Raw genomic sequence first — 14,004 nt, forward strand, 5'->3', positions numbered from 1 at the left:
AGTTGAATATGAGACTAAGACATTGGACAGACAGAAAAGATATTATGATAAGTATAAAAAAAAGAGATGGAATATGAAGCGGGAGATAAAGTGTTTCTGCGAGTTTCACCATATAAGGAGTAATGCGATTTGGGCGTAAAGGTAAGTTGAGTCCTCGTTATATTGGGCATATGATATTGTCGAAAGAGTTGGACCGTTAGCGTACAGGTTAGCATTACCTCCAGAGTTAGAGCAGATTCATAATGTTTTTCACGTCAGCATGTTTCGACGTTATCGGTCTGATCTGTCACATGTTCTGAGGGATCCTGATATACAGATTTATGAGAATCTGAGTTACATAGAGGAACCAGTTAGTATGGTAGACCGACATATTAAACAATTGCGAAGAAAAGAGATCCTGATGGTAAAAGTTATTTGGCAAAATCACGGAGTCGAAGAAGCGACTTGGGAAAACAGAGGAAGAGATGAGAAAGAACTATCCACATCTGTTTACGGGTTAGCAATTTTATTACGCACGTCAAATTAGAAAGAAATTAATTTTGCGGACAAAATTCTTAAAGAGGGGAAGAGTTGTGACATCCCTGTCCCGATACATGAATTATTTGCGTATTTTATTGGCATTATAGATATATGTTAAATTACTATTATAAAAGGTAAAAATTAGTATTACGATTAACTCAATATAATAGAATATTATTTTAATTATTGAAAGGTTTTGAAAATAAGTATAATATTAAGCAGTCCATCGAAGTGTGTGCACGTGTAATAATGTGTATGTGCATGGAATTATTTTATGCATGAAATATATATATACAATAGTAGGATCCTAAATTAAGATTATAAAAATAAAAGTAAATATAGTTTGAGTATAATATTGTTGCATGCACGTGTTCACTATTTTGTAGAGTCACCAATCTCATACGGCAAGTGTCGATTAAACAAACTAAGTAGCATGCATTTGTGCTACATATTTAAATAATTTTATAATATATAGTGTGCAATAGTTTTAACTCTAAAATGTATAACCGCCTCAAATTTATATATATACGTAGAGTCCGTGGACAATGAAAAAGGGAGGGGGCTATGAAGGAAACAAAATTGAAGGAAATAAACGAAAAATAGTTTCGACCCCTCCGGCTATACCAAGAGTTGTTGATCGAAAAAGGAAAAAGAGGGAGATCGAGAGAATAATGGAATAAAAGCTCTTGAAATCAAAAGTTGGAATTAGAAGTTCAACAAGTTTACTTATCGTAACCAGGTGTGTATAAATCATACTTTTAGTTTTACATGTGTTATGTGGTTGATTGTTATATGTTGAATTGGAGTGAATTATTTGATTATATGGTGTGAAATTGATATGATTATAAATTGTTTGATTTTGATGGTCGAATATGATATGAATTTTTGATTGCTGAAATGGACATGTGTGTTTAGATATATTGGATAATTTGATGGAATATGATATGGATATGTTATTGGTGCAAAGGATATGTTTATGATACCGATTGTGTGAATCATTGGATTAAAGAGCATCTGTGACAGCCTTATACTGGATCTGAAATTTTAGAGGGACCTCTGAGTCCAAATAAAGAGGGACCTTCGGGTCAAATACAGAGAGACCCATGAGTCCAATTACAGAGAGACCTTCGGGTCATAGAGGAATCCCGGGCAGATACCAGGCTTGACTGTTACAGAATAATAAACTGAATAGAGTGGCATATGCATATGAATATGAACTGGTTTATTTTTAAGTTATGTTATATATTGTTTCTGATTATATGTATTAATAAAAGAATATGCTTGATGTTTGTATCATGTGAGATTAAAGGTGGGAATTTATATATATTGAGTTGTGGCTCATATAAACCACTAAATTTTTCAGGAATAAGATAACAGTAAAGGTTTGAGTGATGTGGGTTATAGGAACTCCACGTGTTATCAGGTTCGGCGGCTGACGCATATTGGCAACCTTCTCCTCCTCATCTTTTTGCATGTAGATAAATGTATAGTATATAGAGTGGTGAAAGGGTTCCACTACTTAACAGGATGTTTTGAAATATGTATCGGATAAGTGTTGGTTTGAACTTATATAATATGGGTGTTCTATGAATTAGACACATGTATTGATTGCTTTTATGATAAGGGATTTATTTATTATAAGAGTATACGTCAGAGGGGTTGAGGTGTGACATTGTTGCTGCAAAGACTATGGCGGCTATCGGTGTTGCTATGATGGAACCCGAATTTGAAGCATCCTTCAAAAACTTCTCAGCCTCTTTCTTCATCCCTTTGTACTCCCTTGTAAAAATCATACTGGGTGTCACATTCTTGTTATTTAGTCCCCGGATGGTAGGTGTTAGGTTTGGTATACTGAAAAACCTGTTTCGAATAAGTTCACCCGAATAGAATCTTGCTTGTATACGAAAAAACTCTACAATCCACTTTTAACCAAATTCAGTATTATTCGAGCAGTTACACACGAATAGAATCAGTATATTATTACATTGTGTTTGCTTTTGCATTTATAAGATGTTTTACAAACATTAAATGCATAAGAAGTAAACAAAGTCTAAGTCTTTTGCTTAGTAGATCGGTTGTGGGCGACGTCCACTTTAAGGTAACACGGTCAGTTCTATAAAATGCTTTGCAAAAGAGAAAGAAGAATTTCACCCCCCACATAGGCTTAGACTACCTATCGTGAAAGGTTGCAATGTCAGTCCGATTGTTTCTTAGCCTTACTTAAATAAGATGACGTTGGTGTGGTATAGCACTGAATGGATCTAACAGCAAGACGTGTCTTTATGCTATCTGCTGAAAGACTAGGTCTTGATAAAATAATATTTCTTAATCTACATATGTTAGCATTGAGCATACGGTATTGATTATGCATTACTTTGACTTATCAAATGGTGCGGGTTTTTCGCAACCCAATAATCCTGATATATTGGGTAGTGGTGATTAATATTTAGCGGTGCTAGGATTGCTATTATGTTGAATCGTGCGCGAGGTGAGTCTCGTTTGATAATGTCCTCAAGAGGAGCTTGAACAAGGTTTTATTATTCGAAAACTGGCCAGTTGGAATTAAATTTTTCCATGAATAATAAATAAGTATTTCTTGCTAAGTCCACTCTTAGAATTAAAAGATGTTAATTAATTAAGTCTATAGGAGACACTAATTAATTAATGGAAATTTATATCTTAAGCGCAGGAAATAAATAATAAACACAACGGAAACTCGAATTACTTATAATTTCGGATTTGGATGGGGAGGTCAATATTACTTCTGTAGTGGTTGCTCGTAATATTCCAATATAAGCTTGTATATAATTGTGAGTTTAATTTAATTAGTAAAAAGCTAATTGGGGTAAGCCCATATCCAAAATCTTCCATAGATCCCTGACTGGGCCCAATAAGAACTTAATATAAATAGGAGAATAAATGAGACAGAAAAGACAATTATTTTTCAATGAAATTTTCATCCCTCTCTAATTATTGAAGGAGACGAATTTTTCTTCAGCTCTCATTCGTGAGATTTTTCTGTCTTCTTTTATTCGAGTCCTAGTATTTTGATAAGATTAGTCTACCCTGATATCGAAATCATGTTTTAGGATTTATATTTTCTAAGCATGGATTATTTGCGTTCTGACATGCATTTATCTGTTTAACATGTGAATTGATTAATCCCTTAATCGGTCAAATAGATCCTTATCTGGTTTATTTATTTTGTACAAGTCTTCCGCTGTGCAAGGGGCACCAAACCCCAGCAGTAGGATCAGTAACAAATTTGCTTGCTTCCTGAACCAAATAAACACAAGATTAAAGTATAAGTTATCTATTTGTTTCGATTCCGTTATGTGCAAATAATACATTACGTACCTCAAACCATTTCACCTCGTGTTGCATTTGCAACATTGCGCTATAGATCGAGTTCCTTTTATGTGGGGCCCCCAGACGTGCAGCCATGTGTAAGATAGTATCTCCTGAATCATCACTTGCGACTGTATTGTATCGGAAGCCGTTAGGGTATGCAGCAAATTAAAAATCTGTTCATTCTGATGTATAACCCCCAAATGAATAGTACTTTAGCCCTTTCATTCTTGAAATATACATGAATACTATGTCCCAGCGGGATTCTATCCCCGCTCTGATACCACCTTAAACTGTCACACCTCAACCATCTGACTTATACTCTTTTAATAAATAAATCCCTTATCATAAAAGCAATCAATACTCGTGTCTAATTCATAGAACACCCATATTATATAAGTTCAAACCAACACTTATCCGATACATATTTCAAAATATCCTGTAAAGTAGTGGAACCATTTCACCACTCTATATACTATACATTTATCTACATGCAAAAAGATGAGGAGGAGAAGGTTGCCAATATGCGTCAGCCACCGAACCTGATAACATGTGGAGTTCATATGACCCACGTCACTCAAAACTTTACTGTTATCTTATTCCTGAAAAATTTAGTGGTTTATATGAGCCACAACTCAGTATATATAAATTTCCACATTTAATCTCACATGATACAAACATCAAGCTCATTCTTTTATCAATACATAAAATCAGAAACAATATATAACATAATTTAAAAACAATCCATTTCATATTCATATGCATATGTCTCTCTATTCAGTTTATTATTCTGTAACAGTCAAGCCTGGTATCTGCCCGGGATTCCTCTATGACCCGAAGGTCTCTCTGTAATTGGACTCATAGGTCCCTCTGTATTTGACCCGAAGGTCCCTTTGTAATTGGACTCATAGGTCCCTCTGTATTTGACCCGAAGGCCTCTCTGTAATTGGACTCATAGGTCCCTCTAAAATTTCAGATCCAGTACAAGGCTGTCACAGATCCTCTTTAATCACATGATTCATGTACTTTCAATACCTTATGTAAAACTTCAATTACATATTTCTATCATATAATTCATTTACAACATTATATCCATTGCACCAGTCACATATCCATATCATATTCCACCATCTATATCAAATAATTCATAATCATATCAATTTCACAATATATAATCCAATAATTCACTCCAATTCAACATATAACAATCAACCACATAACACATTTAAAACTAAAAGTGTGATTTATACACACCTGAGCACGATAGATAACCTGGTCGAACACTAGCTCTTGATTCCCGATCTACGTTCCTTGATCTTGATCATGATATAATCAATTCGAAAACTCAAATCTCTTCTTTCTGTTTACCACCCTCAGATTGCATATACTATATTGGTTGTTGCTTCTAAATCCTAAATAATCTTCTCCTTATTGTTTTGTTATTCTACTGTTCATATTTTGTTTTAATAGCTTTCGTTCCTTCTAAATTATATGTATACCGTAGCTTACTCCCCTTCCCCTACCTAATTCTCATCCTTTAAAATAAAGAACAAAAATATTCTATAGTCATGTACATTGACGGCATAATTAGGTGACTCACCTTATATTTTATTTTGTATTTTATAAGAAAAATACGTATAAAATGAAAACTAAAACGTGTAACCTTTATAAAAATTTAGGCAACACAATAATATGTTAAAATGCTCATTTTCTATGCCAAGTACAACATATATTTATTTAATGTATATCAACCTTAGGTTATCCAAAAACATGCACATATATTAAACTTATATAAAGTGTATATAAGTACGTACATAATAGTAGTACTATATTATCTCATGCACATATACACACGTTACACATTTATTTTAGCTATCTAAAATTCACGTACACATACACACTTATATATATAACATACAATTATACAAATAATATTATAAATATACAAATTGATGCATGTTTTGGGTTAGGGATGTCACAACTCTTCCCCTCTTTAAGAATTTTGTCCGCAAAATTCATTTCTTTCTAATTTGACGGGCGTAATAAAATTGCTAACCCGTAAACAGATGTGGATAGTTCTTTCTCATATTTTCCTCTGTTTTCCCAAGTCGCTTCTTCGACTCCGTGATTTTGCCAAATAACTTTTACCATTGGAATATCTTTTCTTCGCAATTGCTTTATCTGGTGGTCCACTATATTGACAGGTTCTTCTATATAACTCAATTTCTCGGAAATCTGTATATCAGTATCTTTCAAAATATGTGAAGGATCAGATCGATAACGTCGAAGCATACTGACGTGGAAAACATTATGAATTTGTTCCAACTCTGGAGGTAATGCTAACTGTATGTCAATGGTCCCACTCTTTCAACAATATCATACGGCCCAATATAACGAGGACTCAACTTACCTTTATGTCCAAATCACATTACTCCTTTCCAAGGTGAGACTCGCAAGAAAACTTTATATCCAACCTCATATTTCATCTATTTCCGATGCTGATCATAATAACTCTTCTGTCTGTCTTGTGTCGCCTTCAATCTGCTTTTAATTATATCAACCTTAGAAACAGTTTCCTGGATAATTCCTGGTCCTTCTACAAGCTGTATATACTGGACTTCTATATTTTCTACCATGCAATGTCTCATACAGTGTTATAAATGAAATTGATCACTATATGCAAACTCTATTAGAATAATATACTTATCCCGTGAACCTTGAAATTCAGTAACACAAGCACAAAGCATTTCTTCCAAGGCATATATAGTTCTATCTGACTTACCATCTTTCTGATGGTCAGAAACATTACTAAAATATAATCATGTCTCCATAGATAGTAAATTGCAGATCTCTGCTAGACTTAAAAAATAGAATACCATAAAACAGTGCTGCATCTTTTGCATACTTTTCAGCTAAGTGATATAACGAAGAAATCCAACGTATAGATAAGAAATGTGCTAACTTACTAAGTTTTTCTACAATCATCTAAATAATATAATTCCTCTTTCGTGTTATCGATGACCCTGTACCAAAATCTATAGTAATGCATTCTCATTTTGAGACTAGAATAGTTAAAGGCTTCAAGTAGGTACGTACTGTTCTGCTTTAACCTGTTGACATGTCAAACGTCTTGAAACAAACTCTACGATTTTCTTCTTCATCTTTGGCCACCAATAATACTTAAATAATGATGTTATTTGCATATGTATAATCACTGTGCTTGACTTGTAACTCAAAGTATCTGTAACAACATTTTCCTTCTCAATATGGTATTCGATGGTGCAATCATATTCTTTAAGAAACTCCATCCAATGTCTTAGTCTCATATTCAACTCCTTCTTACTCTTCAAATATTTCAAACTCTCGTGATCAACCAGAATTCGATGAAGTCCTCCATACAAATAATAATGCTAAATCTTCGAAGGAAAACAACACTGCTAAATTCAGATCAGAAAGAGAATAAGAAGCTTCATGTACTCGTGATTGTCCTTGACGCATAAGCAATAAACTTTCCATTTTTTTAATAGAAATCCAGATCAGAAATAGAAAACCAAACCCATGTTGCAGTGCATTACTGTAAATAACATAATATCATGTACCTTGAAATTGATCAAATAAGTCTTCTATTCTCGGTAATAGATATTTATTCTTCACAGTCACTTGATTCGACTTCCAATAGTGTATATAATGTCGCAGTGTGTCGTCTTTCTTCTTCAAAAATTATATTGGTGCTCTCCAAAGTAAAACATTGAGTCATACATATCCCTTGTCTGACAACTCTTGTAACTATTTATTCAACTCTTGAAACTCTAATGAAGACATTTGATATGGATGAATAGAAATAGATACAGTACCTGGTAGTAACTCAATAGTGAAGTTTGTCTCTTGATCAGGTGATAATCCAGAGAGATTTTCACTTCGAATAAATTGAAAAGCCGATGTAGCTAATATAAGACAAGTTGCAATTGGTCGATACCATTAAATATCACTCGATCTCGTCTCGATGATTATATTACCATTTCATTAACATGACAAGCTACCTTAGTTCGATGAAGTGACAACCAATCTATACCCATGATAATATCAAATTTGTGTATGGATAAGAGAATCAATATTCGCTGGCAGCTCAACTGAATTAACTCACACCACGTAGTCTAGATAAACCGTGTATACTGAAACAATGTCAGCTCGTAATCAACAACAAATATAGTTCCTTGTAAAGACAAAAACTCTCTTTACTTCTCATCACAATACACTTCTTGCATATATTTATCATTAAATTCTCTAGGAAAATCGTCTGAACTTAGTACCAAAGATTGTATAATAGCTTGGGGGATTGTTTCTGCCGAATAGTAATATTGCTTCAAAGAAGAGACACTGTATAATCAAAACATTCTTCTAACATACAACTCATCTGATTGAACACATGTTCTATCCTTTTCAACCATATCTTGGCCTCAGTCGGATTAGTAGTCTCATAAAGTCAACAATTCCATTTTTCGGTGCTATTTATGTTTCTACCTCTTTGACTCATCATTGGTCCATGTATTTACTGGAAATCACCATATGATGCAATATGTATATGAGATGTTTCTATAATTAATTGATGATGCAGGACGGCTGACCCTTCTCTCCTCAGTGAGATATGTTCATGACAATACAAATACAAATGAAACTTATAACATAGATGTATCATATGATATACATGAATACTATGTCCCAGCGGGATTCTATCCCCGCTCTGATACCACCTTAAACTGTCACACCTCAACCCTCTGACTTATACTCTTTTAATAAACAAATCCCTTATCATAAAAGCAATCAATACTCGTGTCTAATTCATAGAACACCCATATTATATAAGTTCAAATCAACACTTATCCGATACATATTTCAAATTATCATGTAAAGTAGTGGAACCCTTTCACCACTCTATATACTATACATTTATCTACATGCAAAAAGATGAGGAGGAGAAGATTGTCAATATGCGTTAGCCACCGAACCTGATAACATGTGGAGTTCCTATGACCCACGTCACTCAAAACTTTACTGTTATCTTATTCCTGAAAAATTTAGTGGTTTATATGAGCCACAACTCAGTATATATAAATTTCCACATTTAATCTCACATGATACAAACATCAAGCTCATTCTTTTATCAATACATAAAATCAGAAACAATATATAACATAATTTAAAAACAATCCATTTCATATTCATATGCATATGTCTCTCTATTCAGTTTATTATTCTGTAACAGTCAAGCCTGGTATCTGCCCGGGATTCCTCTATGACCCGAAGGTCTCTCTGTAATTGGACTCATAGGTCCCTCTGTATTTGACCCGAAGGTCCCTTTGTAATTGGACTCATAGGTCCCTCTGTATTTGACCCGAAGGCCTCTCTGTAATTGGACTCATAGGTCCCTCTAAAATTTCAGATCCAGTACAAGGCTGTCACAGATCCTCTTTAATCACATGATTCATGTACTTTCAATACCTTATGTAAAACTTCAATTACATATTTCTATCATATAATTCATTTACAACATTATATCCATTGCACCAGTCACATATCCATATCATATTCCACCATCTATATCAAATAATTCATAATCATATCAATTTCACAATATATAATCCAATAATTCACTCCAATTCAACATATAACAATCAACCACATAACACATTTAAAACTAAAAGTGTGATTTATACACACCTGAGCACGATAGATAACCTGGTCGAACACTAGCTCTTGATTCCCGATCTACGTTCCTTGATCTTGATCATGATATAATCAATTCGAAAACTCAAATCTCTTCTTTCTGTTTACCACCCTCAGATTGCATATACTATATTGGTTGTTGCTTCTAAATCCTAAATAATCTTCTCCTTATTGTTTTGTTATTCTACTGTTCATATTTTGTTTTAATAGCTTTCGTTCCTTCTAAATTATATGTATACCGTAGCTTACTCCCCTTCCCCTACCTAATTCTCATCCTTTAAAATAAAGAACAAAAATATTCTATAGTCATGTACATTGACGGCATAATTAGGTGACTCACCTTATATTTTATTTTGTATTTTATAAGAAAAATACGTATAAAATGAAAACTAAAACGTGTAACCTTTATAAAAATTTAGGCAACACAATAATATGTTAAAATGCTCATTTTCTATGCCACGTACAACATATATTTATTTAATGTATATCAACCTTAGGTTATCCAAAAACATGCACATATATTAAACTTATATAAAGTGTATATAAGTACGTACATAATAGTAGTACTATATTATCTCATGCACATATACACACGTTACACATTTATTTTAGCTATCTAAAATTCACGTACACATACACACTTATATATATAACATACAATTATACAAATAATATTATAAATATATAAATTGATGCATGTTTCGGGTTAGGGATGTCACAATAACAATCAAGTTGACAATGGTTTAATATTGAATTATTTAGTCGTTGTAGTGTTATTCCTCTTTTTGTATTATACAGTACTATATTTTAAAGTGTTGTAATAAGCATTAGTTTTTTATATTAAAATTATATTTAATTAATTAAACATATTTTTATTTATCTTATAAAATGTTGTATTACAATTTTTATTTTTAGAGTTCACGTAATAATATAATTTTTTATTTCGGTTAGTTCTATTTCAAATGTTCAATCAATATGTTAAAATTATATGGCTCGTGCATAGCAGAGATGGTGATACTAATTTCTAATAAAAACCCATGTTAATAAAAAATATTTAAGCGCCAACACTCCGGAAGTCCCATTAAAAAATATTTCTGGCTCTTTTTTTGATTAGTGATTCGAAGATTTTGGGTTTTTGGAAGTTGTTAAATAAGATTTGGGACTAATTAGATAAATTGGGCCCAAATATATGGGCCATTGATATGTTGATTCTGGCTCTTACTTTATTATCTTTTACTTAATCGCTATCCGGAGTACTTATTATACTTTATTTGTCCCTAAAAAGTATGAGCTTTCTAATTTTTAATAGTTAAACAATATATTACCCCTACATATCGTTTTATTTAAAATTTATATCTTTATACTATACTAGTAATGATGTGCAGCTCACTTTCCACTAAAGCACTAACACTATTTACACTACATTTTTTTTCTCTTTTATTTTACCAATTATACATTAAAATTCGTTTCTAATCAAATATCATACTTTTCAGATACGGATGTAATATTACTTATCTATTTTAATCTCTATCCTACTTTATTATCACTCAAATTTATCGATATTTGTCACTCTCTCCAACAACTCATCTTATGGGGCTTCAATGTGGAATAATTAATTTTTATGTTTTTACCCACAAATTCGTGCTTTCTATTATTCACATATGCATTTAACTTTGATTTATATGCACACAGTTATAATTTTTATAATTTATATAAAATATAAAAAATTGAAAATTACAGATGGCGATTGATGAATAATCCAAATGAAATTATAATTGTGGACGTGAAGTGAGGAATGGAAAAAAGATAGTGTGAGCCATAGATTTTGTATAGGTAGTGTCTATTATGGAAATCCATGGTGTGTTGATAGATGTCACTTGTTAGCATTTATTGGACGGTTTGATTTGTTATGCCCATTAATTTTGAATTCGAAAACGCCCTCTTTCTACTTTTATTTGAAGCTTTGATGCCATTAATTTTGAATCAGTAAAAGGATTGTTGCTATTTGTAGATGCATAAAATCTGGAGTAATTAATTAATAGTAGAAGTTTATTATATAATAAATAATACTAATTTCTTAATTAATACTAGATTGCTTTTTCTTAATTTTCAGTTTGAGATTTATCTAAGCAGCTTTGTGTTAGTGTGACTAAAGTTTTTAGAATTTTTAAGGTCCACCCATAAAAATTAATCATGTGTCATACTCCTATTTGACAAACTTCATACTATATAATTCTACTTTTCTAGTAACTTTTAGAAAACATGGGATCATTAATTAATGTAAAGCATGGTAATTAAAAGTCAATTTTTTTGTCTAAATAATAGTTCCCTTTAAAGAAAGAACGGCCTATTATCATAAACCCAATTGCAATACAATATGCAAATGGGTGATTAGAGATATGTTAATTTTAGGTCGAGCTAGCTGCAAAATAGTGCAAAAATATTACTCCGTATTACTTATATTATGATTAGACCTTTGCATAGTCTTCAAATAAATAAGTTCCCATGTGAAGTTGTTAGGATAGTACTCCCTCTGTCCCGAGCTACTCGCTCATTTCCTTTTCGGCACGAAGATTAAGGAATGAGTGTATAGGAAAGTCAAAAATGACGGCTATAGGTGAAAATTTTTACTAAAAATGGAAAGAGTGCAAGTAACTTGGGACGCCCAAAAAGGAAATACGTGCGAGTAGTGCGGGACGGAGGGAGTACAATATTGTTAGTAAAAGCAAAATATTAAATGATTGTGACATATAAATTCATGTGTTATTTTACTTATAGTAAAAGTACAAATTAAAATTATAATTTAATATAGTAGAAGTAGCAACTATATCATACCGATAATGTTACATTACAATATATATTGTTATTTCGTATTTATTCACACTAAAAGATCATGTGGGGTAGCTGAAAATCTCCATGAGAAATTAAATATGATAAAAATCAATATCTTTCTCTAGAAAGATTGTCAATACAATTTTTCAATATCAAGGAATTGAATCAGTCTAAATTTTAACCCAAGCTAATTAACTACCACCACTACGCCATTAATATCGAAATTGTGAAACGTGTATGGTTAGGGGAAAAGAGTGAAATAAAGATTAGAAATTGATATTTACTCTGCCTCTAATTTAATAATTTTAAGACCAAATAATTATCATAGTCTCGAATTAACTTTTATCCAATACAATTTCTTTGATTTTTTTCGATTCGAATTTGAGCTTCCTGCGCTTTTTGCATTTATGTTTCTCTTACCCAAACTGTTGTCGTTGTATCTCTATCTGCATTTATTGCATTCATAAAATATTAGTAAAACATTTCATTCATTATTCTAAGAATATACAGTTGAAGTTACGAGGTTGCCCTCACCTGGCTTTCGTATATAATTCAAATTAAAAAACAGTTTTTTGCCAGTAATTTTATAAAATATTTATTTCATTTAATAAGTACTACTACCATATACTATAATAATTTAATGACTATTATATCCTCCATTGGACTTAATTCGTAAAGAGTATCTACAATAAAAATAAAAGAGTAATAATGTAAAGAGATTTGAATATTAAATAAATTATTAATTTCTTATTTTCTAATCAAAATCTACAAAAATGTTCTTTATTGCTATTTACCCGCGTTGCGTTATTCTTCATGTAAGGTTAACTCAAACCCTTTGAAAACGACAATGCATGATAAACTAGTGTGTGGAAGTTAGGTCATTCAGATTAATTTTTGTTTGAAATATAAGTATATTAATCTTTTAATTAAGGTAAAATGGTCCTAAGACAATAGGCATAGCGAACAAGTCTTCACAAATTAAACATTTTTCTAAATGGTATTTATATCTTTTAGGTAGAAATATTGAATTATTGGGCCAAATATGCGACGCGGGTTTTAATGACAAATTGATATAATAAGAGAGACGAGATAAAAAAGTTGATGAGAGAAAAAGTAGGTAAAATATGAAATATAAACTTTTCACTTTTAGAAATGAGATTATTTTTGGTAGATATCTTAAATGGTAAAATGAGGATATTTTTTATGGACTGAGGGAGTATTAATTTGCTTAATTTTCCAATTGAAATATACAATAACTAGGGTGATTTTTTTACAAGTTCACACTAAATCATCCTACGTTTAGCTAGCTCGATATTAATGTACTCTGCGAACTTTAATTACCTGTACAATCTTCCAAATCCTACTAATACACTAGCTTTCTTTTAATAAAAGAATTGTTTTTACAATCCTAACCAAGCGTCACGTTTCTATTGGACAGATATAAGCAATTAAGCATTGAAACATATAATTATTTAATACTGCCGTATCTAAAAAATACTATAAATATTTAATTTTAATATATAATTAATAAAGTAAAAGTGAAATAAAAAAAGTAATTAAAATATTATTAGTGAAAAAATG

This window comes from Salvia splendens, chromosome 16 (genome assembly GCF_004379255.2).
Source record: "Salvia splendens isolate huo1 chromosome 16, SspV2, whole genome shotgun sequence".
Lineage (NCBI taxonomy): Eukaryota > Viridiplantae > Streptophyta > Magnoliopsida > Lamiales > Lamiaceae > Salvia > Salvia splendens.